A 14143-nucleotide genomic window follows, 5' to 3' on the forward strand; every position below is an offset into this window, starting at 1 on the left:
AAATATTTCTATCTGTACATTCCTAAGCCCCCATAATAATTTTACAGTGGTGGGGCACCTGGGTGGCTCAGTCGGTTATGCGTCTGCCTTCCGCTCAGGTCATGATCCCAGGGACCTGGAATCAGAGCCTCACACGAGCCTCCCTTCAGGCTCCTGGGAATCGGCTTCTTCCTCTGCCCCTCCCCTTGTGCTCCCTCTCTCCCTCTCTCTCTCTCAAATAAAATCTTAAACCAGATTTTTTTTTTACAGTGGCATAGCATATATTCGCCAAGCACAATTTATATGCCCAAGTAATATATTCAGCTTCTCTATCTAAAATAATCTGCATTTTAAAAAAAGCTTTCTTTATAGTTTTTCTCAAAATGAGCAAGTGGGTGTTGCTTTAAATTTGTGCAACTAGAAAGCCCCATTAGGTAGGCTTCTTAGCACAAAAGAAACAGTTTAAAGGATTATTCAGATCTTTCACCTTTATGAATAGAATAACTGCTCATCACTCTACCTTTTTTTTTTTAGTTTCAACTAAATACAGATTAAAAAGAAATTATAGGCATGTCTTCCAATAATATCAAGTCACTGTTCCAGAGTGTTTCTTACAAATTCTTAGTTTGCAAGTACACATATGAATATTTGGGGCTGTAGTTAAAATTCCATCTGACAATGTACTCTTCAAATACTCTGATTGCCCCTTAAGAAAATCTCTCTCTCGTTGTTGATGCAGCAATTTGTATTCAACCATCTGAATGCCAAAGCCACGCCCCCACAGATTCAGTCTTGCCTGCAGAGCGCCTATCATTTTTGAGCCTTTGTCCTAAGTCAGAGGGATAAAGCAATAGAGGCTCTCACCAAACATGATTTGCATTGTACCAAGTTCTTAAAGTGGTTTCCAAAGTTTACACCGCTATGAACAGTAAAAAAATAAAACCTCCCTATATCAACCAACTTCTGTTAGGTAAGCCTTCAATTATAAAACAACCCCCAGAAATTTCAGTGGCTTCCCAAAAGGTTTAGTTCTTACTTGTTATCTAATGGCAACCAAGGGCGAGCAGAGGCGCTCCCCTCCATTTCTGCTTCTGGAATCCAGCAGTCTGGTCTGGTGTGATGGGCTTTTGTTTAAACCCCTTATACCATCGACGAGCTGTGTGATTTTGCATAAGTTCCTTAACTTGCTTACGCCTCTGTTTCTTCATCTATAAAATGGGGATAATAAGGGTACTTTTAGGGTTGTTGTAAAGATACGAATGTGATAACATGTAGAAATCAACTAGTAGTAGAGTGCCTTGCACACAGAAGCTCTCACTGATCTCCCATTGCTTTTCCTTCAGGCTCTGAACACCTGTGCCCTTGGATTATCAACATTTGTGCTTCAGATGTTGGTCCGCTTTACTATTCTTTGGAGGGAGGAATAAATAAAACTCAACTTTGTCTTGTGACTAACTTGATATTGTGGGGATATAGCTTGGTAGAAAGGAGGTTGAAGTTCTTGTCTTAATTAAGTTTGTTTGTTCTCAGGGCAGAGATGTGGCCTATGCCGGAAAAAAAAAAAAAAAGGTGAGAAATTCCCTCCATGTATCACATAGAGAAAGAAGAGTGTCCCTGGCCTCTGGGAGGTTGCAGGGCACATCGTCAAGTGCTACCCAAATACATAATTGGAGGAAATATGATATAGCTCTTTTGCCTTTCTATGTTCCTGAAGAATGTCTCCCTTGTGGAAAAGCTGACAGGATGATAAAAACCTCCTAATTAATGTAATGCTTTCCTCTGTTGCTCAGAGCTTGTGTGTGTGTGTGTGTGTGTGTGTATGTGTGTGTGTGTGTGTGTGTGTGTGTGTGTGTGTGTGTGTTTAAAAACTAGTTGGAAAAACATCTCAGGTTCCTCCTCGCTGATCTGTTGCGTGGGCTGTGCCACGACCTATTCTTATTATAACAGTACGGACTCCGGAAGTGAGCAGGTCTGAATTTGAATCCTGACACCTTCACATGCTTGTTCTGTGATCCGGGGCATCTAAATGAATGTCCCTTTATTCATCAATTCATCTATTCGTGTATTCATTCTCATTCTGAACATTTATCGAGCGCTCTTGCTACGCCAGGCCCCGGGCTGGACTTGAGGGGTACAAGCGTAAGGAAACATGACACCAGCCCAGGACAGTTTGCCGTCGGTCTACCACGGCAGCCTACAAAGTTTCCTGGCCGCTCATACCACCACGAAAACAGTTTTGAGCACAGGCCTCTCACGTACGTACATTTTTAGATATTATGTAATGACTTCTGCACTGTCGTATTGTGTACATAATAAGACGTGATTACAAAACATGATATTTTAGGGGTGACCGGGTGGCTTAGTCCGTTGAGTGTCTCTTGATTTCGGCTCAGGTTGTATCTTGGGGTTGGGGGATTAAGCCCCCCGTTGGGCTCTCCGCTGGGCATGGAGCCTCTTGAAGATTCTCTCTCTCTCCCTCTGCCCCTCCCACTCTCTCTTCCTCTAAAAAAAAAAAAGTATTTTATCACATACTACCTGGGTGTATAAACCCAATTTTAAAGGCCACTGGTCTAGTGGTAAGCTTCTCTGAACTTCACTTTCTTTCTGTTTTGTTGCTTTTGCTGTTCCGCGACTTAACGCGTTTGCTCTAGGCTAGTGGTGTTTCCGATGGCGGGCTTCTCCTGGTCTTTCAACTCCTTTAGTCCTCTGCTGGCCGACTTTGCTGTGAGGGCAGAAGCGGCGCTGCTGGTCCAGGTCCCTCCAGCTACGTTTTCCTGAGGGCACCGCAAAGCCAGATCCCCACAGCTCATCTCCTCCTCTTGGTTTTGCCACAGAAGGAGCAGGTGTACTTGGTGTACTGGCTTATTTCAATCTTCTTTTTCTGAGGAAGGCACCAGAACGGGTCCCATATTTACCAACGATTCCAGCCTTCTTGGTGCGTGTAGCCGTGTCCCCGCAAACTAGGTCTGAGCCCAGAGACGAAGAGAGGCAGTTAAACTTCACTTTCTTCATCTTTAAAATTGTGATGATGAGATCTTTCTCATGGTATCATTGCTCATTTATTCACTCAACAACTTGCATTGAGCACTCTCCAATATTAGATTCTGTCTGAGGGACTGGAGGGAGCGATAAATGTCAGTTGTACTTTTTAATGTCTAAGGGGAGATTTCTGTTGGAGGGGGTTCCTATTTATACTTATGTTTTAATTGATATTCAATATATTAAAATTCTTATCTAGTTTTTCTTAAGTCTTTAAGATCAACTTCAACATCTTGGTAATTATTAATCCTGTCATAGGTTGTATAAAGATAAGTTCCATTACTTTTACTTATTCTATGATTAATGCTCAATACTTACATTGAAAAGATTAAGTCCTCAACATTTAGCATGCTGAGTAAGTAGTTCATCGAGTTTCACGAAACATTTAAAGTAATTACATATTTAGTATAACTGATTCTCTCAAACCTTTTTCAAATTCCTAACATTAGTCCGATATTAGGGTTCAATGTAGGAAGCGAACATACTCTAGGTGTCTTAAGCAGAAAGGGGTTAAATATAGGACATTAGATAATTGTCAAATTGTTGGGAGCAGTGGAGGAACGGACTCAAGGCATACCTCTTGGGTGACTTCCACAGCACTGCAGAACTGATCTATCAAGGATGTGGCTCCTCTGTCACCATCAGGAAACTGGAGATCAGAGGCCAGAACCTGAACTACTGAGACAAAAAAATCCTGCATACTGCCTAAGACGCCATTCAGGGGTCGTAGAACTGGGACGAGGAAGTCATAGCAGCCACCACCACAATTACAATTGCCTTGTCACTGAATGGCGCTCTGGGGCTGCCACTGCCGCGCTTGTCTGTCAACACTCAAGAAGCTAGAGACTGGATACTGGCAACCCCAAATTAAAGCAGCGCTACACACCGCAAAGTGTCCGGAAGGCGGACTTAGCCACACTTCTGTCTTCGGTCTTATTGGGTCATTGTTGCTCATGTGTATGTTGCGCTCCTTCTAAGTGAATTGAAACCTCCAGGAGGGGCGCCTGAGTGGCTCGGTCGTTTGGGCATTTGCCTTCGGCTCCGGTCATGATCCATGGGATCGAGCCCGCCTTGGGCTCCCTGCTCAGTGTCAAACCTGCGTCTCCCTCTCCCTCTGCCTGCCGCTCCCCCCGCTTGTGTCTCTTTTTATTTATTTGACAGAGAGAGAACATAAGCAGGGGGAGCGGCAGGCAGAGGGAGAAGCAGGCTCCCAGCCGAGCAGGGAGCCCGATGTGGAGCTTGATCCCAGGACCCTGGGATCATGACCTGAGCTGAAGGCAGACACTCAACCGACTGAGCCACCCAGGCGCCTCTAAATTAAATCTTAAAAAAAGAAAGAAAGAAAGAAAGAAATCTCCAGGAGAAAAGGTGTCATGTTTTCTTTTTTTCAGCCTGTAGCACAGGCACACAGTGGTTGCTCCATAAATGCACACTGATGCTTGGGTAGTCAATATATTGACATTCGATACTGTTGTTTTGATGTCCTGGTTTTGATTATCTTAATCTTCCATCTCCTTCAGCTTAATTTCTAGTGTGTCAACCATAAGCAACTGAGCATGCACAGTAAGTATTATTGACATTGGAAAGAACTGGATCGTTTCCATTGGCAATTGTCAGAGACATTCACTGTGGACCTTACTATGTAGCTATTTTGCTACTGATAATAGATGTTTAGGAGTGGCTGTCTATAGCAGGAAGTTTTATAATTTGTTGTATTAGGGCAGCAGTACATCTAATTGGTATAAGTTCATTTATACCCTGAACCCTCACTGTGTAAGTGTGTTGGGAATGGTACCCATACATGGCACTTATGGCCGTCATGCAAATTTAATACAAAGCAAAATTTCCTGATGTAACACTACTTAGCAACCTAATAATTATAAAATTTTATTTAGAAAATTAACCAATTTCTCTTCAACTTTTCAGATTAAAATCACAAATATTCATCAAACTTTTCCAAACAAGCATGGTTCTAGAAGACTTCTGGTTTTCGGATGGCAGTATATAGACATTTCTGTCCCATTGTCATCTCAGAAAACACAAGAACAAAGACCAGATACAAAATCAATCTTTGATAAAACTCAGGAGACGTCTGAGGCATATACAGGGAAGTAGAAACTGGGAAAAGTAGAAGTGGGAAGTCAATGAGTGACTTGGCGGACTGGCAGAGTCCCAGCAGGGCACCCAAAACGAGCTGAATTCCCTCACACAACCTATGAAAGACTCCGAAACAGGGTACCAGGTACCTGAGTGGTGGAGGCTGACACAGAAGATAGACTCTGGAAAATTCTGATTTGACCAAAAGCAAAAGAACTGTAGCCAATTCTCCCTACAGTCAAGTACTGCCCTTCTATAGGCTGCTTCCAATCAGCTTTTTAGTACCTACTCATAAATGTGAATGGCCGGTCAAGGACTGCCAGACGTTTAAGGAAAATGTCCAGTAAGAAAGAGGGAGACTGAAACAAGTAAACAGGAAAAAAGGAGAGCAGACATTGCGTGTGCGTGGTGTGTGTACAAAACAGTCATGGAGTAAGAAAGGAACACTCTGAAACTTTAAAGTTTGATAGTAAGAATTCAAGAACTAAAACTAGGGATTAAAAAGTAAAATCAAGGAGACTTCTCAGAAACTAGAAAAGTAACTAGATGACAATAAGGAGAGAAAAGATAAGAAAATTAGAGAATTCAAGAAGTTTAAAAACTAATGAGTGTTCCAGAAAAAAAAGGCAGAATAGTAGGGAGAATATTATCAAAGAGATAGTACAAAAATACTTTCCAGAACTAGAAGATATGAGTCTTCCAATGGATAGAGATCACCAAATGCCCAGTACCATGAACAAAAATGAAACTCTCAACAAATTCTATCATTATGAAATTTTAGAAAACCATAGGTAAAATATCCTAAGATCTTTTAATGAAAACAAAATAGATCACCTACCACACCCTCCCTCTCAGCCCTGAATCAGAATATCATTCGATTTCTCAGTAACAACCCTGGAGCAATAAACAACAATACTAAACAACTAAAACAACAATAACAACAATGGAACAGTGCCCTGACATTTCTGGGTAAAAATTTATTTTCAATGTTCAATTCTATACACATCCAAACTCTCGATCTTGAGTGAAGCCAGAATTTTCAGTGATGTGTCTTCCAGTCATTATTTCTTGGGAAGGTGCTGAAGGATATGTTCCACTAAAAGAAAGAAGTAAACCAAGGAAAAAGAAGACCTTGGATGCAGAGAACAAGAAGTTTACATAGAGAGAGACAAAGGAATTTCCAGCATGATGTCAGAGAGCACACCCAGGAGGACGATTCTGCAGCTCCTTTTGAGGACAGCTAGTCTGGATTGGAGCAGGACACCGAAAAACTGCAGGTGTCGTGTCTCTAGCAAAGGGAAAAAAGTAACGGATAGGTCATCTGGCAAAAATGACCATGTAAAACTTGTATTGAAACATTTCAGTATCAAGGAGTATTGCAAAATTTAATGCTAAGTTCAAAGAAATTTAAGTCCATGAAAAATGAGGTTGGTGTATCCATACAATGGGATATTACTCTGTAATTAAATGAGCTATGAAAAGACATGGATGAATTTTAAATGCATACTGATAAGGGAAAGAAACCAGTCTGAAAAAAACACATACTGTATGATTCCAATTATATGACATTTTGGAAAAGACAAAACTATGGAAATGATGAACAGATCAGTGGTCATCAGGGGTTTAAGAGGAGGGGAGTGAAACACATGGGTTCCTTAGGGTGGTGAAACTATTCTGTGTGATGTTCTAATTGTGAATATAAGACATTAAAACCTATAGAACTTTTCCAAAAACCCATGGAACTTTACAGCACAAAGTTCAATTCATGCAAATTTTAAATGTGATCTAGGAGGTTGAGGGAACCCAGTATAAAATGCATAGTGTGACAAACAAATCTAAATGTATTGCAAATATATGAAGCAACCTCTCTGGACGGAGTGGGAGACTAAAGGTCTGAACTAGGTAACTTTGGAAATGAATGCAGTCTGTAAAATGAAAGACAAAAGGCACTGTACATAAGCACTGTATACAGACTGATAAAAAAACAACAACTAGGTGCTTCCTGGGTTAATAATTCTGAAAAATCTGTGTGTGTGTATTGCAATCGAATCAGTAAATAAGTGGATGGCTGATGGTGAGAGCTATGTTCTCATTGGAGTGGGAGCTTATAGATAAGTAAGGGGCAGATGCAAGGATGATCCATGTGGTAATTGGAATAGAGTTGGAGATGGTATGAACTCATGTTTATATAGAGAGACTCAGCTACATATAGAAATATTTAGGGGCGCCTGGGTGGCACAGCGGTTAAGCGTCTGCCTTTGGCTCAGGGCGTGATCCCGGCGATCTGGGATCGAGCCCCACATCAGGCTCTTCTGCTATGAGCCTGCTTCTTCCTCTCCCACTCCCCCTGCTTGTGTTCCCTCTCTTGCTGGCTGTCTCTCTCTCTGTCAAATAAATAAATAAAATCTTTAAAAAAAAAAAAAAGAAATATTTATAGATCTGCGGGTATACACGGATTAGTACACAGTGTGTATCTCCTATCTCTGCCAGCCGGGAGGGCCTAGAAGCAAGACAACCTAGTAGCAGTGAGCACACTAGCACCTAGATATTGGCTTCTAATACCATTCTCCAACAGGAGGAACCAGGGTTCCTTGGAGAAATGACTGACTCTAAAACTGGATCAGGAAAAATACAATATGGGCCTGTAGCATTTTGTAGTAGCAGAAGGTAAAAGAACGCCTAAAAAAAAAATTGGGGGCGCCTGAGTGGCTCAGTCGATTTGGCGTCTGAGTCTTGATTTCAGCTCAGGTCATGATCTCAGGGTTGTAGGGTTGAGCCCTACGTCAGACTCTGAGCTCAGCAGGAAGCCTGCTTGAGATTCTCTCTCCCTCTGTGGGCCCTCCCTCCCCCGCTCTTTCTTAAGTATTTTTAAAATAAAATAAAATAAAATTTAAAAATCCCAATGATGGGATTTCCCTTCACCCCCAAATTTCCAATGATGGAAATATGTCAAAAGGACACAGGAGCCACCTGACAGAACTCCTAATGGCCAAGCTGGAACAATTTAAAAATAATGAAAAAAAAAGTTGTATTGGATGATAACCCAAGTATAAAAAATAGATATCCGTGGGGCGCCTGGGTGGCACAGCGGTTGGGCGTCTGCCTTCGGCTCAGGGCGTGATCCCGGCATCATGGGATCGAGCCCCACATCAGGCTCCTCCGCTATGAGCCTGCTTCTTCCTCTCCCACTCCCCCTGCTTGTGTTCCCTCTCTCGCTGGCTGTCTCTATCTCTGTCAAATAAATAAATAAAATCTTTAAAAAAAAATAGATATCCGTGAGTCCATACTGTATAAATAAATGATTGAATAAGTGGGGAGAATAGACAAATCTCCCACATAGAAGAATTCCAAATAATTTATGTGGAGCTAACTCCCCACTCATTAAGCAGGCCGAACATAGTGACTTCCTTCCACAGAGTATAGTATAGAAATGGGGAGGGGGGAGAGCTAACACTCCCGTAAGCCAGAAGATCAAAGTTAATGCCAACAGTGATAAGTCATATCAATAATAGGTCCTCTTGGTGTGATCTGATGAGAATGGTCTTCCTCCCCCAAATAAATTACCCCAGTCTAATTGTGACAAAAACATAAGACAAGGGGCACCTGCGTGGCACAGCCAATAAGCGTCTGCCTTCGGCTCGGGTCGTGATCCCAGGGTGCTGGGATCGAGCCCCGCATCGGGCTCCCTGCTCTGCAGGAAGCCTGCTTCTCCCTCTCCCACTCCCCCTGCTTGTGTTCCCTCTCTCGCTGGCTCTCTCTCTCTCTGTCAAATAAATAAATAAAATCTTAAAAAAAAAATACCCATAAGACAAGTCCTACTTGACAGTTATTCTACAAAATACCTGACTAGCATTCTCAAAACTGTCAAAGTCATAAACACAAGGAGGGTCTGGGAAACTCTCAGATCCAGAAGGAGTCCAAGGAGACAGGATCCTGGAACAGAAAAAACAAAACAAAACATTAGGGAAAAACTGAGGAAATCTGAATAGAATATTGACTTTAGTTAATAATGCATCATTATTGATTCACTAATTGTGACAACTATACCCCAGTGTAAGTAATGTAAGTTGTTAATAATAAGGGAAACCAGGTGGAGGCCTTATGGAATCTCTCTGTATCTTTGCAATGGTTCTGTAAGTTTAAAACTGTTCTAAGATAGAAATGTTTATTTTTAAACTGAGTTAATTATTAATTCAGGGGAAACTAAATAGGTTTACAAGAGATGAAGTAAAACCGCAGTATACTGTTGGATCGGCCTTGACCGATATTTACATAGTCATGGTAACTAAAATGTGAAACGTGGATCCAAGAAAAAATTGTGATATAACTGTATTTGAAAGTTGGATGGGGGGGGTGTAAGAAAGTTAAGCACACTCATATATCTTCAGAAGTCACTGGATACTATCTGCAATTGATGAATCAAAAGAACAGTATATCGCAGAAACGTGGAGGTTATTACAAGAAGAACTAGAAGAAAGAAAAGTGTTTACCGCTGGAATTGACTAGAAACTATTGTTTTTTGTTGTCTCAAGTCACTATTTTACTTTTTAAACTATGTTAGAGAGTCGAGTTTACATTGCAAAGCATGGAGTACTTGGATAAGAATTTTAAAATATTGTGTCTAATGACAATAAACATTTCAAATGAAAATCACACGTTTGATAGGTTAAATTCTCTAATACGTTGGCTTTTCTAAAACATTTCAAACATCTACATCATCGATACCTTCATCAGACGGTAAAAAGCTCTGACCTAAGAGAAGCCAGCCAGATAGACTTATTTAAAGACTCGGGACCACGATATAGTTCTAGATTGGAATTACAGTAAGATGTTCTGTACTGAGACCCTGGTTCTTAGTTACTAATTCCACGATGAGTCTACCTAAACTCCAGGTTTTCATGCCGATCTCTTCTTACAGTTCCAGAAATACCACCTGCAGGCGGGACAGTCTCCTGCTCCAGTTTCAGCACATAGCACAACTACACATTTATTTGAAAAACTGTCACGGGCCCCTGGCTGACTCAATCAGTCGAGCCTGTGACTCTTGATCTTGGGGTTGTGGGTTCGAGCCCATGGTAGAGATTACTTTAAAAAAAAATTCTTAAAAAAAAAAAAAGCACACAGATGCCTTAATTTTGTTATGTATATTTTACCAAATATTAAAAAATCCTTTTTCCCCTTAGTAAAAAATGGTAATCTTAGGCATAAATAGGCCTCTGAATGTGGTAACTTTTTTTTTTTCACATGAACGGTAGTACTTGCTACATGTAGAAGAGGAAAAAAAACCCAGACCCCCCCCGGCCCCCGCTTCCCCCCCACCGCAGTCTCCTCTGTCATTCTGGATTCTACGCTCAGTGTGGACCCAGCACAATTGCTCCTCGACATCTACTCTCTTGACGCCCCAGGGCAATCCTTGTCCCCGCTCGTGCCCAGTACCTGCGAAACAGAATGGGTTGTGCTGCTGTCTGTGTCGGGGACAGGATGCGATGGATTTGAGTGGCAGAGGGTTTAGGGAAGAGAAAAGGCTAACTTGTGAAATCCTTTCTCGCAGGTAGCATAAAGGCAATAGATTCTTACATAATGTAGTATTTGCCCACAGTGCCAAGGGTCCATTTTTCTTGCTTCTCTTTATGTGCCATTTGTGGTTCACGCTAACTAGTGTGGTATTTGCAAAAGTTACACAGAGGGACTGACAAAGGCATTGCAATATTGAACAACAACTGTTGCTCTTCACTATGCATGTATGTAGGTAGCATGATGTGTGAAGCATGATGCCCATCGTTTACATGAGTCACTACATGGACGTTGAATGCTAGAATAGGGAACAGTTTTAGTTTTAAAAAGATAATAAGATTTGGGGCGCCTGGGTGGCACAGAGGTTAAGCGTCTGCCTTCGGCTCAGGGCGTGGTCCCGGCGTTGTGGGATCGAGCCCCACATCAGGCTCTTCTGCTATGAGCCTGCTTCTTCCTCTCCCACTCCCCCTGATGTGTTCCCTCTTTCGCTGGCTGTCTCTATCTCTGTCGAATAAATAAATAAATAAAATCTTAAAATAAAAAGATATTAAGATTTAATTAAAATTCCCCCAACTTAAAACATCCATTTTATTCAAAGTATTTTAATTGAAATGTTGGTATTTGCTTATTATAATTTGAATTTTCTTTTAATTTTAATAGATAATTTCAATTTTTAGAGGAAACGTGAAGACATGAATATGGCTTTACATTTTAAATATTTGACATGTACTTTAACATTTTTGATGAAATGTATTTAAATTGTATATATTTTGAATAAAATGACATTTTGTTTTTTAATTTTTTTAAAGATTTATTTGAGATAGAGTATTTGAGAGAGAGAGAGAGAGCATGCAAGTGAGCATGTGAACGAAGGGAGGGGCAGAGGGAGAGGGAGAGAGAGAATCCTCAAGCAGACTCCCCATTGAGCATTGAGCCCAAATAGGGGCTTGATCCCAGGACCCTGAGATCATGACCTGAGCTGAATCAAGCGTTGGCCGCTCAATCCACTGAGCCACCCAGGAGCAACTTAATGTTTTAAATTGGAGGTTGGCAGGTCTTTTCCGTAAAAAGCCAGATAGTAAATATTTAGGGATAGGGGCCTGTGATCCCTGTTGCAACTATTCCACGGTGCTGTTGTGGGGGAAAGCTGCCAAGGACGATAAGGAAATGAATGCGTATGATCAAGTGACAGTAAATATTTACTTACAAAACGTGGTGGGCTGCATTTGCCCAGGGGGCCTAATTTGCTGACCCTCGCTTTAGATCATTACTATCAACAGAATACAGATTAAGTGAAAAATATGGATTATAACAGTATAACTTGTGATTTTGCAAAAAAAATAATCTTATAGAATAAAGATAGGATTTATTAATTAAATATGTCTCTATTTTATAATTTACCCAAAGTTACCATACATAAACAGAATGCCCAGAGAAGCAAGTAATCATCTTCATGGCTTCGCGTTGGCTGGGCAATGATTTCTTAGATATGACATCAAAAGCACAAAGGACAAAAAGAAAAAAAAATTAACTAAATTGGACTTCATTGGAAGTCAAAACATTTGCTTCCAAGGACAACATCAGAAAGGTGACAAAACCCTACAGAATGGGAGAAAATGTTCACAAATCATATCTCAGATAAGAGAACGTGTATCTAGAATATATAAAGAACTGCTACAACTCAGTAATAAAATGACAGCCCAATTTTTAATTAGACAAAGGATCCAAATAGACATTTTCCCAGAGAAGATACATAAATTGCCAATAAGCACATTACAAAAGATGCTCAACATTATTAGCGTCAGGGAAAGCAAATTAAAACCACAACGCGAGGGGCGCCTGGGTGGCTCAGTCAGTTGAGTGTCCGGCTCTTGGTTTCAGCTCGGATCATGATCTTGGGGTCCTGAGATCAAGCCCCTAGTCGGGCTCTTCGCTTAGTGGGGAGCCTGCTTGGGATTCTCTCTCTCCCTCTCCCTCTGCCTCTCTCCCTGCTCACACACAAACACACTCTCTCTCTCAAATAAATAAATCCATCTTGAAAAAAAAACCACAATGAGATACCACTCCATACCTACTAGGATGGTTATAATAAAAAGTCGGATAATAACAAGTGCTGGCAAGGAGGTGGAGAATTAGAACCCTCCTATACTGCCGGTAGGAATGCTGCAGCTGCTTTGGAAAACAGTCTGGTACTTCACCATATGCTACGACCTAGGTAACCATAGACCCAGCACTTCTGTATATAGTCTAGGACATAGGAAAACAGACGTCCACACAAAAACCTGTACATGAATGTTTATAACAGCATTACTCATAATAGCCAAAAGGTTGAATAACCCAAACGTCCATCAACTGGTGAACAGATAAACAAAATGTATATCCAGACAATAGACTATTCCCTGGCAATAAAAAGACATGTAGTGCAACATGCTACAACACGGATGAAACTTCACTTATATGAGCAGTCTAGAATAGATGAATGAGACAAAGTAGATTAGTGGTTGCCTAGGGTGGGCGTTGGGAGAAAATGTCGGTGGGGGGGTGTCTGCCTAGGGATATGGGATTTCTTTTTAGGGTGATGAACATATTCTGGAATTAGATAGTGGTGATGGTTGCACAACCCTGAACATACTAAAAACCACTGAATTGTATATTTTATTATTTTATTTTTTAAGTTTATCTCCACACCCAACATGGGTCTTGAACTCACAATCCCGAGATCAAGAGTCACATGCTCTTCCGACTCAGCCAGCCAGGCGCCCCTGAATTGTATATTTTAAATGGGTGAATTGTATGGCATGTGAATTATATGTTACTAAAACTGCTATTTAAAAAGTGCGATCTACAGGGCACCTGGCTGGCTCAGTCAGGAGAGCATGCGACTCTTGGTCTCAGGGTCATGAGTTCGAGCCCCACTTTGGGAGTAGAATTTACTTAAAAAAATATGCCATCTAGCACTGTGCCTGGCCTATGCCTCTTCCCCAAACCTCCTGACCTGGGACACCCCTGAAAGACTTGCTAGATTATTTCACCTCTGACAGGATTTTTACCCACCACCATCTAGGTGACCCTGTTTTCTCTCTCTACACAAACGCCACACCTTTAGACTTTGCCCTTTCTTTTTTGCTTCCCACTGGTCACCAGCAAAGGAATTTCCTAGGATAGGACAGGCTCTGCTAACATTCATTTGATTGCTGAGGAAGCAGAGACGCAGATCAGCTCGAAACAGCGCTATCACCCAGGCTCTCCACCCGTTGCTTCTGTGGGCCCTTCTCCCTGAGGGGTCACTTCACAGCTTGAGCTGGAATCTTCTATGACTCATACCTGCCTCACCTCCCCCTCTCTTTCTCTGGTGCAAGCCGGACCATCCCCCCCCGACCCCACCCCAGCTCCCTTCATGACAGAACTCTCTGCCTGGGCATCAGGTCTACCATTAGTAAAAACTTACTTCAAGTTAATACAGCAACTACCAGTGAATATTCCTTTCTTCACAACTTCCTAAAATTTGAACAAT

The 14143-nt window shown here is 41.5% G+C and overlaps 1 pseudogene; it reads right to left on the bottom strand.

Moving 5' to 3' along the window:
- Positions 1-2612: 2612 nt before the first annotated feature.
- On the bottom strand, positions 2613-2991 carry LOC123777128 (large ribosomal subunit protein eL43 pseudogene; annotated as a pseudogene).
- Positions 2992-14143: the final 11152 nt, after the last annotated feature.

The sequence above is a fragment of the Ursus americanus genome, chromosome 23 (assembly GCF_024610735.1).
Source record: "Ursus americanus isolate L20-20 chromosome 23, mUrsAme1.1.p, whole genome shotgun sequence".
In the NCBI taxonomy this organism is placed as follows: Eukaryota; Metazoa; Chordata; class Mammalia; order Carnivora; family Ursidae; genus Ursus; species Ursus americanus.